The sequence below is a fragment of the Haplochromis burtoni genome, unplaced genomic scaffold (assembly GCF_018398535.1).
Source record: "Haplochromis burtoni strain Fernald_Lab_line unplaced genomic scaffold, NCSU_Asbu1 Contig_24, whole genome shotgun sequence".
In the NCBI taxonomy this organism is placed as follows: Eukaryota; Metazoa; Chordata; class Actinopteri; order Cichliformes; family Cichlidae; genus Haplochromis; species Haplochromis burtoni.
In genome coordinates this window covers 3315972-3323755 of record NW_024582385.1, presented here as the reverse complement: position 1 = coordinate 3323755, position 7784 = coordinate 3315972, and the positions used below count along the sequence as shown (strand labels likewise).

Here is a 7784-nt window from a genome sequence, read left to right as displayed (position 1 = left end):
GCATCTTTAATAAACGTACCAGCGATAACGAGTCATTAAACTTAAACCAATAACACCAACTAAAACATGATGACCTAGAAGTATATCATACACACGAAGACTCAGACAAGAATTCCGTGCCCCAACTCACCAAACCCCTACCGCTTACAGAATAAATGTTTTTCAAAAACCATTGCATCTTTTTAGTAAATGTTTATTTCCAAAAGAAATTTCTAGAAGTTCAGAACAGTAAAATTCCCGCTTTTTAGAATGAATTAGAAGATAACTCTTACGTAGTTAAACTAAAATACTCTTTGAGAGTTAATATATAAACTCTTAACACCAAGTGTTAAATTATCAACTCCAGACAGATTTGGTGTTTAACACTAAATCAGAGTTAACGTACCAACTCTCCAAAAAGAGTTAAATTAACACTCTCTGGTGTGGACCCATATAGACACTTTAATAGTGTTGAAATCAAATCCGACAGTGTTAATTTGGACATGCTGGATTTGCTGTGTACCGTTCAATCCTTGATAGTTCACACAACCCACCTCTGTATACAGCAGGTGTGATGGAGCAACACGTATCATTTCACATACCTCAATAAGCTTACACAACACTGGCAATTAAAGTGGTTATTAACTCACTATGTTAGTTAATATGTTAACCCCACCCCTTTCATGTTCACATGAAAGGGGTGGGGTTAGTACCATCAAACTAACCTACAAAGAACATTTCACTGGTCATATGCCTTTTCTTCCACAGGAAATGATCCCTACCAGCACCAACCCTTCCAGAAATGTTTAATTGGTGATTAAAAATCTTTAAAGAACAAAAAATGTACAAGCAAATGCAGGACTGTTATAAAAAGGACACGGTGTGAATGCTGCATTATTGTACGATCTATTGTACAATATAAAGCTCCTTGAGGTGACTGCTGTTGTGATTTGGCGCTGTATAAATAAAACTGAACTGAATTGAATTGAATTGCTGCAGAAATCTGTTAACCTGTTAACTTAGTGAGTGGTAAACACTTTAATTCCAGTGATCTGTTTTATCACTGAGTGCGCTTTCTGTGTTTATTTCTAAAGTGACTGCTGCACTTTGGAGTCTACAACTTTAAACTGGATCAGTTTATCCCTTAAAGCAGGGGTGTCAAACTCAAATACACAGTGGGCCAAAATTCAAAACTGGATCAAAGTCGCGGGCTAACGTTAATATTCATTGAAAAAAAATCTTCCTCCAAATATAACAAGGAATCTTTTCTTATGGACTCAAACAAGTTTTGCTGAAAAACTGAATATGGAACAAGCAAAGCTTAATACTAAACAATATATATAACTTATATAAACGTATATATAACTTAATATTGCACACATGCAAAATCAAAATTCCAATTAAATAACACATCAGTGGAATTATTTCTTAAATAAAAAATGTATTTGCAGCCTTCTGAATTAAATTTGATCATTTTATCATTTATCAGATTTTCATCATATTCTCCCACCTGTCCAGAAAGCTCCTGTTTTCTGCCTTTCTTTTTGCCATTTTGGGATAGGTAGCATGGCAGTATTTGCATGGTTGCTATGACTATGGTCAACAGAGGAGAGGGTGCTAATGGGTCCTGTCATGACTGACGTGCCAAAACACCAACAGAGCATTCTGGGAATTGTAGTATTAGCAGTACATGCACTGTATAATACTGGCAGGCCAGCTCTAATGGTAATTTTGTATGGCTTCGCGGGCCAAATGTAATTAGTCTGCAGGCCAAATTTGGCTGTTTATCTATGTTCACACTCAGGGAGTTCAACACATAGAGAGAACAGTACATCACTGATCACGTGACTCTGTTCAGACGAACCAAGCTGTTTCTGAAGCAGCGTGTTGGTGTTTTTTGACACCAGCTTCATTTTGAAATGGGCCATCACACCATCACGAGGCTCCTCGTGATGGTGTGATGAAGCCCCGTGAACATGTCAAACTCTTCCGGCCAATTGTGTCAAAAAAAAAAAAACCTGGAATGGAGAATGGGCCTTAACCTCTTTTAAGGAGAAAGCATCAGGATATCTCAGTAGTAGTAGTCACACACTACTAAAATAAACCAGTGGCCTGCTCTGCTCTTCTCCAACAGGCCTAAAACAGGGCTATTCAACTCAAATTTAAAGTGAGTGAGTGAGTTACAGCTTCTTCCACCAGGCCATCAGACTGCTGAACACGTCATAGACACCTCAGCTTCACTACTGGAACTTCAACATTATGCACTCCACACTGTATATAAATGCCACTTGTTTTGCACATATTCAACTCTGTATATTTTTATTATTATTTATTTTATTATTTTTTTTTACTATTTAAATTGTAAAAATGTGTATACACACACAACACACACACACACACACACACACACACACACACACAGTAGGAAAATATTTAGTATACACATCCAGAAATGCATACACTATTATATATTGTACATATATTTATTAGTTTCAGGTTGGCCATTCTTGTATTTTGCTCGTTTGTGTTGTTGTGTTTGCACATCTCTGTTGCTTGTGGGGCTCGCACACAAGAATTTCACTCGCATGTGCTGTGCCAGTGTGCCTGCACATGTGATGTGACAATAAAAGTGATTTGATTTGATTATGTAATATGATTTATGATTTGCGTTATATGACTAAAAGTGAATTCTATGATTGATGATAAATAGAACACACACACACACATTGCTGTACAAGAAAAACTGAAAATAAAGCAAATATCGCTCATTTCCTCTTTTCTGTTTCCACATCCTCGACTGCGAACAGTCCCACGTAGCAACTATTTTACACATAACTATCTTTACACGCTTCATCAGCTGTGAAACTAGTTTCAGAAGGCAATCCCTTTACTTCCCCTCTTTTAATTATGAGAGTGAAATTGTGCAGCAAAAGCTAGATTGCAAATGCATATTTATGCTCCATATGTTTGTAGATTCGTTTACCAACTTGTGTTTAGAAGTGTTGTTATCGTAGGGTGAATGAGACATGTTACAGCAAGATAATAATAACAGTTGCGTATTGAAATACTCCAGGAGAGGATAGACAAAGGACCGCACCTACTCATAAGAATCCAAGACCATTTACATTTGTAAAATACGTTGTGCTTACGTCATTAGTGTGTGATGGAATTGAAGCTTGTCGAGTCCCTACAAAAAAGTTACAAACAACATCCATCTTTTGCCCTTTCTTTTTTTTATACTTCACTATTTTCCTTTTTCTTCCTGCCGTATTGTAGTCATGTTTCACTATATAATCTTGTTGTAAAAGAGAAAAAGCTCGAAAATTTAAACATAGTTAAAAGTGAAAATAGTAAATAGTTGGTTTTTGTATTAATATAAGATTTATTATTAATTATACATTTTATGTAGAGTGAATAAAATAAAATATATTTACACGCTGGCAACGACCTAAGAGACAAACACGTACAAACAACAGACAAGATGCCTCCTGAGATGCTAAGGGGCAGCTGAAGCAGCTAATTGCTTACCTCAGTGTTACACAACCAGGAAGTACCAAAATAGACCAGGATTTTTGTAGTGGTCACAAGTAACAGGTAAATGACAGCATTTTTTCTTCTATTACTTTTACGTAAAATATATATACTATGCGGCTATGTGATATAATACGACACATAATATATACAGATAGACAATAATAAAAACTTATGAAATTTCTTTACGACTATCGATTTGTTTCGTAAAGGCCCTAAAAGGCTCCCAATGCAAAATAAACTGTTTACGGCAATATTTTTTTCATGCGTTTTGATGGTCACTGTAGTGGCTGTATTAATTTCTTAAAGTTCTTTCTCTTATATTTAATATAACCACACTACGGACAGACAAGCGCCTGTTTTTATGTGTTGTCGTTAGCAACAATGACGGTAACACCGTGGCCTGTCCGCTTGTTTATTTTCCACATAAACCTTTCACAATAAAGCTCAAGATCTGTTGAGACTTTTCAAAATAAACTGAATCACGTGAAAGAGTATGCAGAGTATTTACGGATGAGAAGCAAAAAAGAGCCGTCAGGTGCTAAAAAATAAACTTAGACTCAAACGTTAGACAGCTCCCAGCACGCCGTGTAATAAATACAAAGAAAACGGCGGCCGTTACAACTTATGTCTAAAAATGTATCGTTTCATGCATCGGTTAAAACATCGACTCCAGGTACATGACGCCCAGCTGGAAACACTTCACGCAAGTCGAGCTGCCCGAGATTCACAGAATTTACAGAAAATGTTACATTTTTGTGATTTATATCGTTATCGGGACGATAGATGTCTTATATCGGGATATGAGATTTTGGTCATATTGCACAGCCCTATATGAGTGCTTGTGTATAAATACACAAACAACACACATATGCTTTCAATTGTGTCATTTAAGTGATCTACATAGCACTGTTTTGGAAGTTCAGTTAACGCTAGACATATGTTTTGGAGTTTGCAAGTGCTTTGTCTCTAGGGGCCACCGTATATATTTATATATAAACATATATAAATAAAACCACGTTTTTTTTTACATTAGTAATTCCTTTTGTGCATAATTTTATATTGTTGTTAATAATAAATTAATTAAAGCAACAAAACACTGAAGAGCAGATTGGGACCGAGTTAGGGAGATCGACAAGACCCGACAATTTAGGATGACCAAAACACGGTCACAACAAACCACGAAACGACTCAAGGAGTACAGCGAAAGAAGAAGAGTACCACAGCGAACATTCCATCGATACACCAGAACTCGAATCAGATAGCGAACACGGACGAACATGACTGATAGAAACACGGGGCTAAAATACGCGGAGGGATAACGAGGGAATGGGAGCACAGGAGGAGAGCACAGCTGGGAGTAATCAAATACAACAAGAGCAGGGGAAGCCAAACTAGGCACACTGACGCGACGAAGGCTGTGCAAATTCAAAGAGTCCTCCAAATGTGGCGACAAACGCCTCCTTGTTTTCCCCGAATTCGAAGGATGGCTCGGCGTATCTTTCGGGTCCTACCCTATCCCAGGATTCATTGCGGGCCATACAGGAGTTTTTCTGATAACCATGGCGGTCGAAACGGGAGTTAATGCGGGAGAGGAAACGCTTTCAAATGTAAGTGTATGAAAATCTGCTGGTACAAAAGTTACATTTTTATAGCGGTTGTGTTGTTAGGCTTTGGCATCTGCATAGACATGTTTTTGTTTTTTAAATTAAAATAATCGTAAACTAGCTTGTACGGTGGGTCCCGCGGTTTTTACATACGACTAATTTAGATTTTTGTGATATGTTTTAGGGACCAAAGATCACCGCGGTAAAGTGAGCCGTCATTTGTGAGCCGCGGTCAAGCCAGCCGCCTCCTATCCGCCGCATAAATTTCCTTGCGCTTTTACACCAGTCTTTACGGTAGCGCCTTTTCGCTTTATGTGCCGATTGAAAGCCTATACCCGCGCACACGTGACGCTCGCATGCGCACAAATTACAAGTACGCGTAATCAATGACCCAATTAAGGCTGATTATACAGCAATACACTACAATTATGGAAATTTCAAAAATTCATTAAAAATCATCCATAATAGTTGAGGTCCAACTTTCAACACTTTCTTACTCTGGGCGTCCTACCGTACCTCTGGGCCAAGTTACATCTCAATTCACTGTAATCTTTATCAAAAATTGAAAGAACAATTATATGTCAATGCTGGATGTGTGTCCTTTCAAAGTGACACTAAATAACAGAACTCAGGCACATCAGGGAATAATCCAAAAGGCGGATTTATTAAACAAAAACAACATACAAAATATCTCTAACCCATACTACATAACCTAAAAAGAAACAAAGGGACACTTAGAAGCACAAGAAACAATACTGAAAGGGCAAGAGACACAGCCCAAACATAATCCACAACTAAAATGCCAAAAGAACAAGTCATCCCACATAGCAGACGGGTCTTGCCTGGATCTGGTGTCAAGCCGGCACTGCTGGCTGACTTCTGGCATGGTAAGATGGCACTGTTTATGTGATGGCATGCCACATTTGGCCTGATTGGGTGAATGTGACATGTTGTATAGAGCACTTTGAGTAATATGGGTGAGTAAAAAAGTGCTGTATAAGAATCAGTCCATTCACTGTCTGAACAGAGTTTCGTCATGTTACTTTTGCACTATTATGTTCCAGCACATGTTGTTATTACATGGCTTACATGGCTAAGGTACACATTAGGCTGACATCTGGGGCCAGAGCTGAAACTGTTCTGGGCCAGCACAGGGCCAGCAGTGTGTCTGCAACTGGCCTTGTGCTGGCTCATGTGTGGGCCACCTCTGGTAAACCAGATCTGGGCCACCATAGGGCCGTCATTCTTTGCGGTACGCAGGCCATGTGTAAGCACATTGTGTGGGACAGATCCAGGCCATACCAATTTTGCTATGTGGGAGGAATTATGTAAAAATAGAAACATCATAAAAATGAAAATGAACATAAAGTAAAATGTACTGAAAAGAACATCAGTATGGCCATCATTATTTGCTTGGAAAGTCTAAAGTTCCATGGCTTTGAACAGCCAGAGAACGCAATGCCCAGCTTAGAATGACTAAAAGTAACTTCTTTTAACATTCTGTCATTCTGCCTCTATATCAAACATCCACTAAAAATAGTCATTTGAAAAAAAATATTCGCCACTTTTCATCAGTTTGGGTTCCTCTGTTTATAGCAATTTTTAGAAAAGAACCCAATACCTTTGTCACTATACAGTTGTACAGTGAGATACAGAGCATCTCCTACTCATTGCAAACATGCTGGGAGGGTGGCTCTATCCGCCTTAGTGCAGCTGCTGTACCATACTGTGATGCAGTAAGTTAGTAGGCTCTCAATGGGCGAGTGGTGGAAGGGTGAGCTGTAGTCCACAAAGAGCATTCTGGCGTAGCTCTGCCGCTGTTCTAGGTGACTCAGCACCGAGTGGAGGGTGATGGCATCTTCTGTGAATCTGTTTGCACGGTATGCAAACTGGTGGGGGTCGAATTCTGGGGGGAGGTAATCCTTGGTGTGCTGAAGGACTAGTCTCTCAAAGCATTTCATGATTACCGGTGTGAGGGCCACAGGGCAATAATAGTTCAGGCTGGTGATGGGAGACTTCTTTGGTACTGGGATGATTGTGGCTGATTTTAGACAGGATGGGATGGCTGCTTCATCCAGTGAGAGGTTGAAGATTCTGGTGGAGATGAGGGTGAGCTGGTGGGCACATGGTCTTAGCACTTTACCACGTATTCCGTCTGGACGCCTTCCTGGGGTTCACTGCTAGGAACACTCATCTGACATCGTGCTCCGTTACAGTGAATGGAGCGGTGCAGGAACCAGGTGAGGATGAGGATGGGAGCAGGGCTGAGGCAGATGAATGCTGCTGTTGTGGTGTTTCAAAGCGGGCAAAGAAGCTGTTTATGTCCTCTGCTAGCTGCACACTCAGGTTTTCTGTTTTCACAGTTCTGCCTCTGTGGTTTATGATGTCTATTATTCCATGCCATGTGTTGTTGCTGGACAGGTGGGACCCCTTTTCAGGTCAGCTCGAGCAGACCTGTACAGAGCTCTGTCAACAGACCTACAGGGAGTGCAGAATTATTAGGCAAGTTGTATTTTTGAGGAATAATTTTATTATTGAACAACAACCATGTTCTCAATGAACCCAAAAAACTCATTAATATCAAAGCTGAATGTTTTTGGAAGTAGTTTTTAGTTTGTTTTTAGTTTTAGCTATTTTAGGGGGATATCTGTGTGTGCAGGTGACTAT

General features: G+C 39.4%; 1 long non-coding RNA gene across 1 annotated transcript in view; it reads left to right on the top strand.

Moving 5' to 3' along the window:
* Positions 1 to 4831: 4831 nt before the first annotated feature.
* The window catches only part of LOC106633280, a 13983-nt gene continuing 11030 nt past the window's right edge, over positions 4832 to 7784 (top strand). The window contains exon 1 of the long non-coding RNA XR_006054169.1: positions 4832 to 5120. This is a non-coding gene — a long non-coding RNA (uncharacterized LOC106633280). The remainder of the gene's footprint in view (positions 5121 to 7784) is intronic.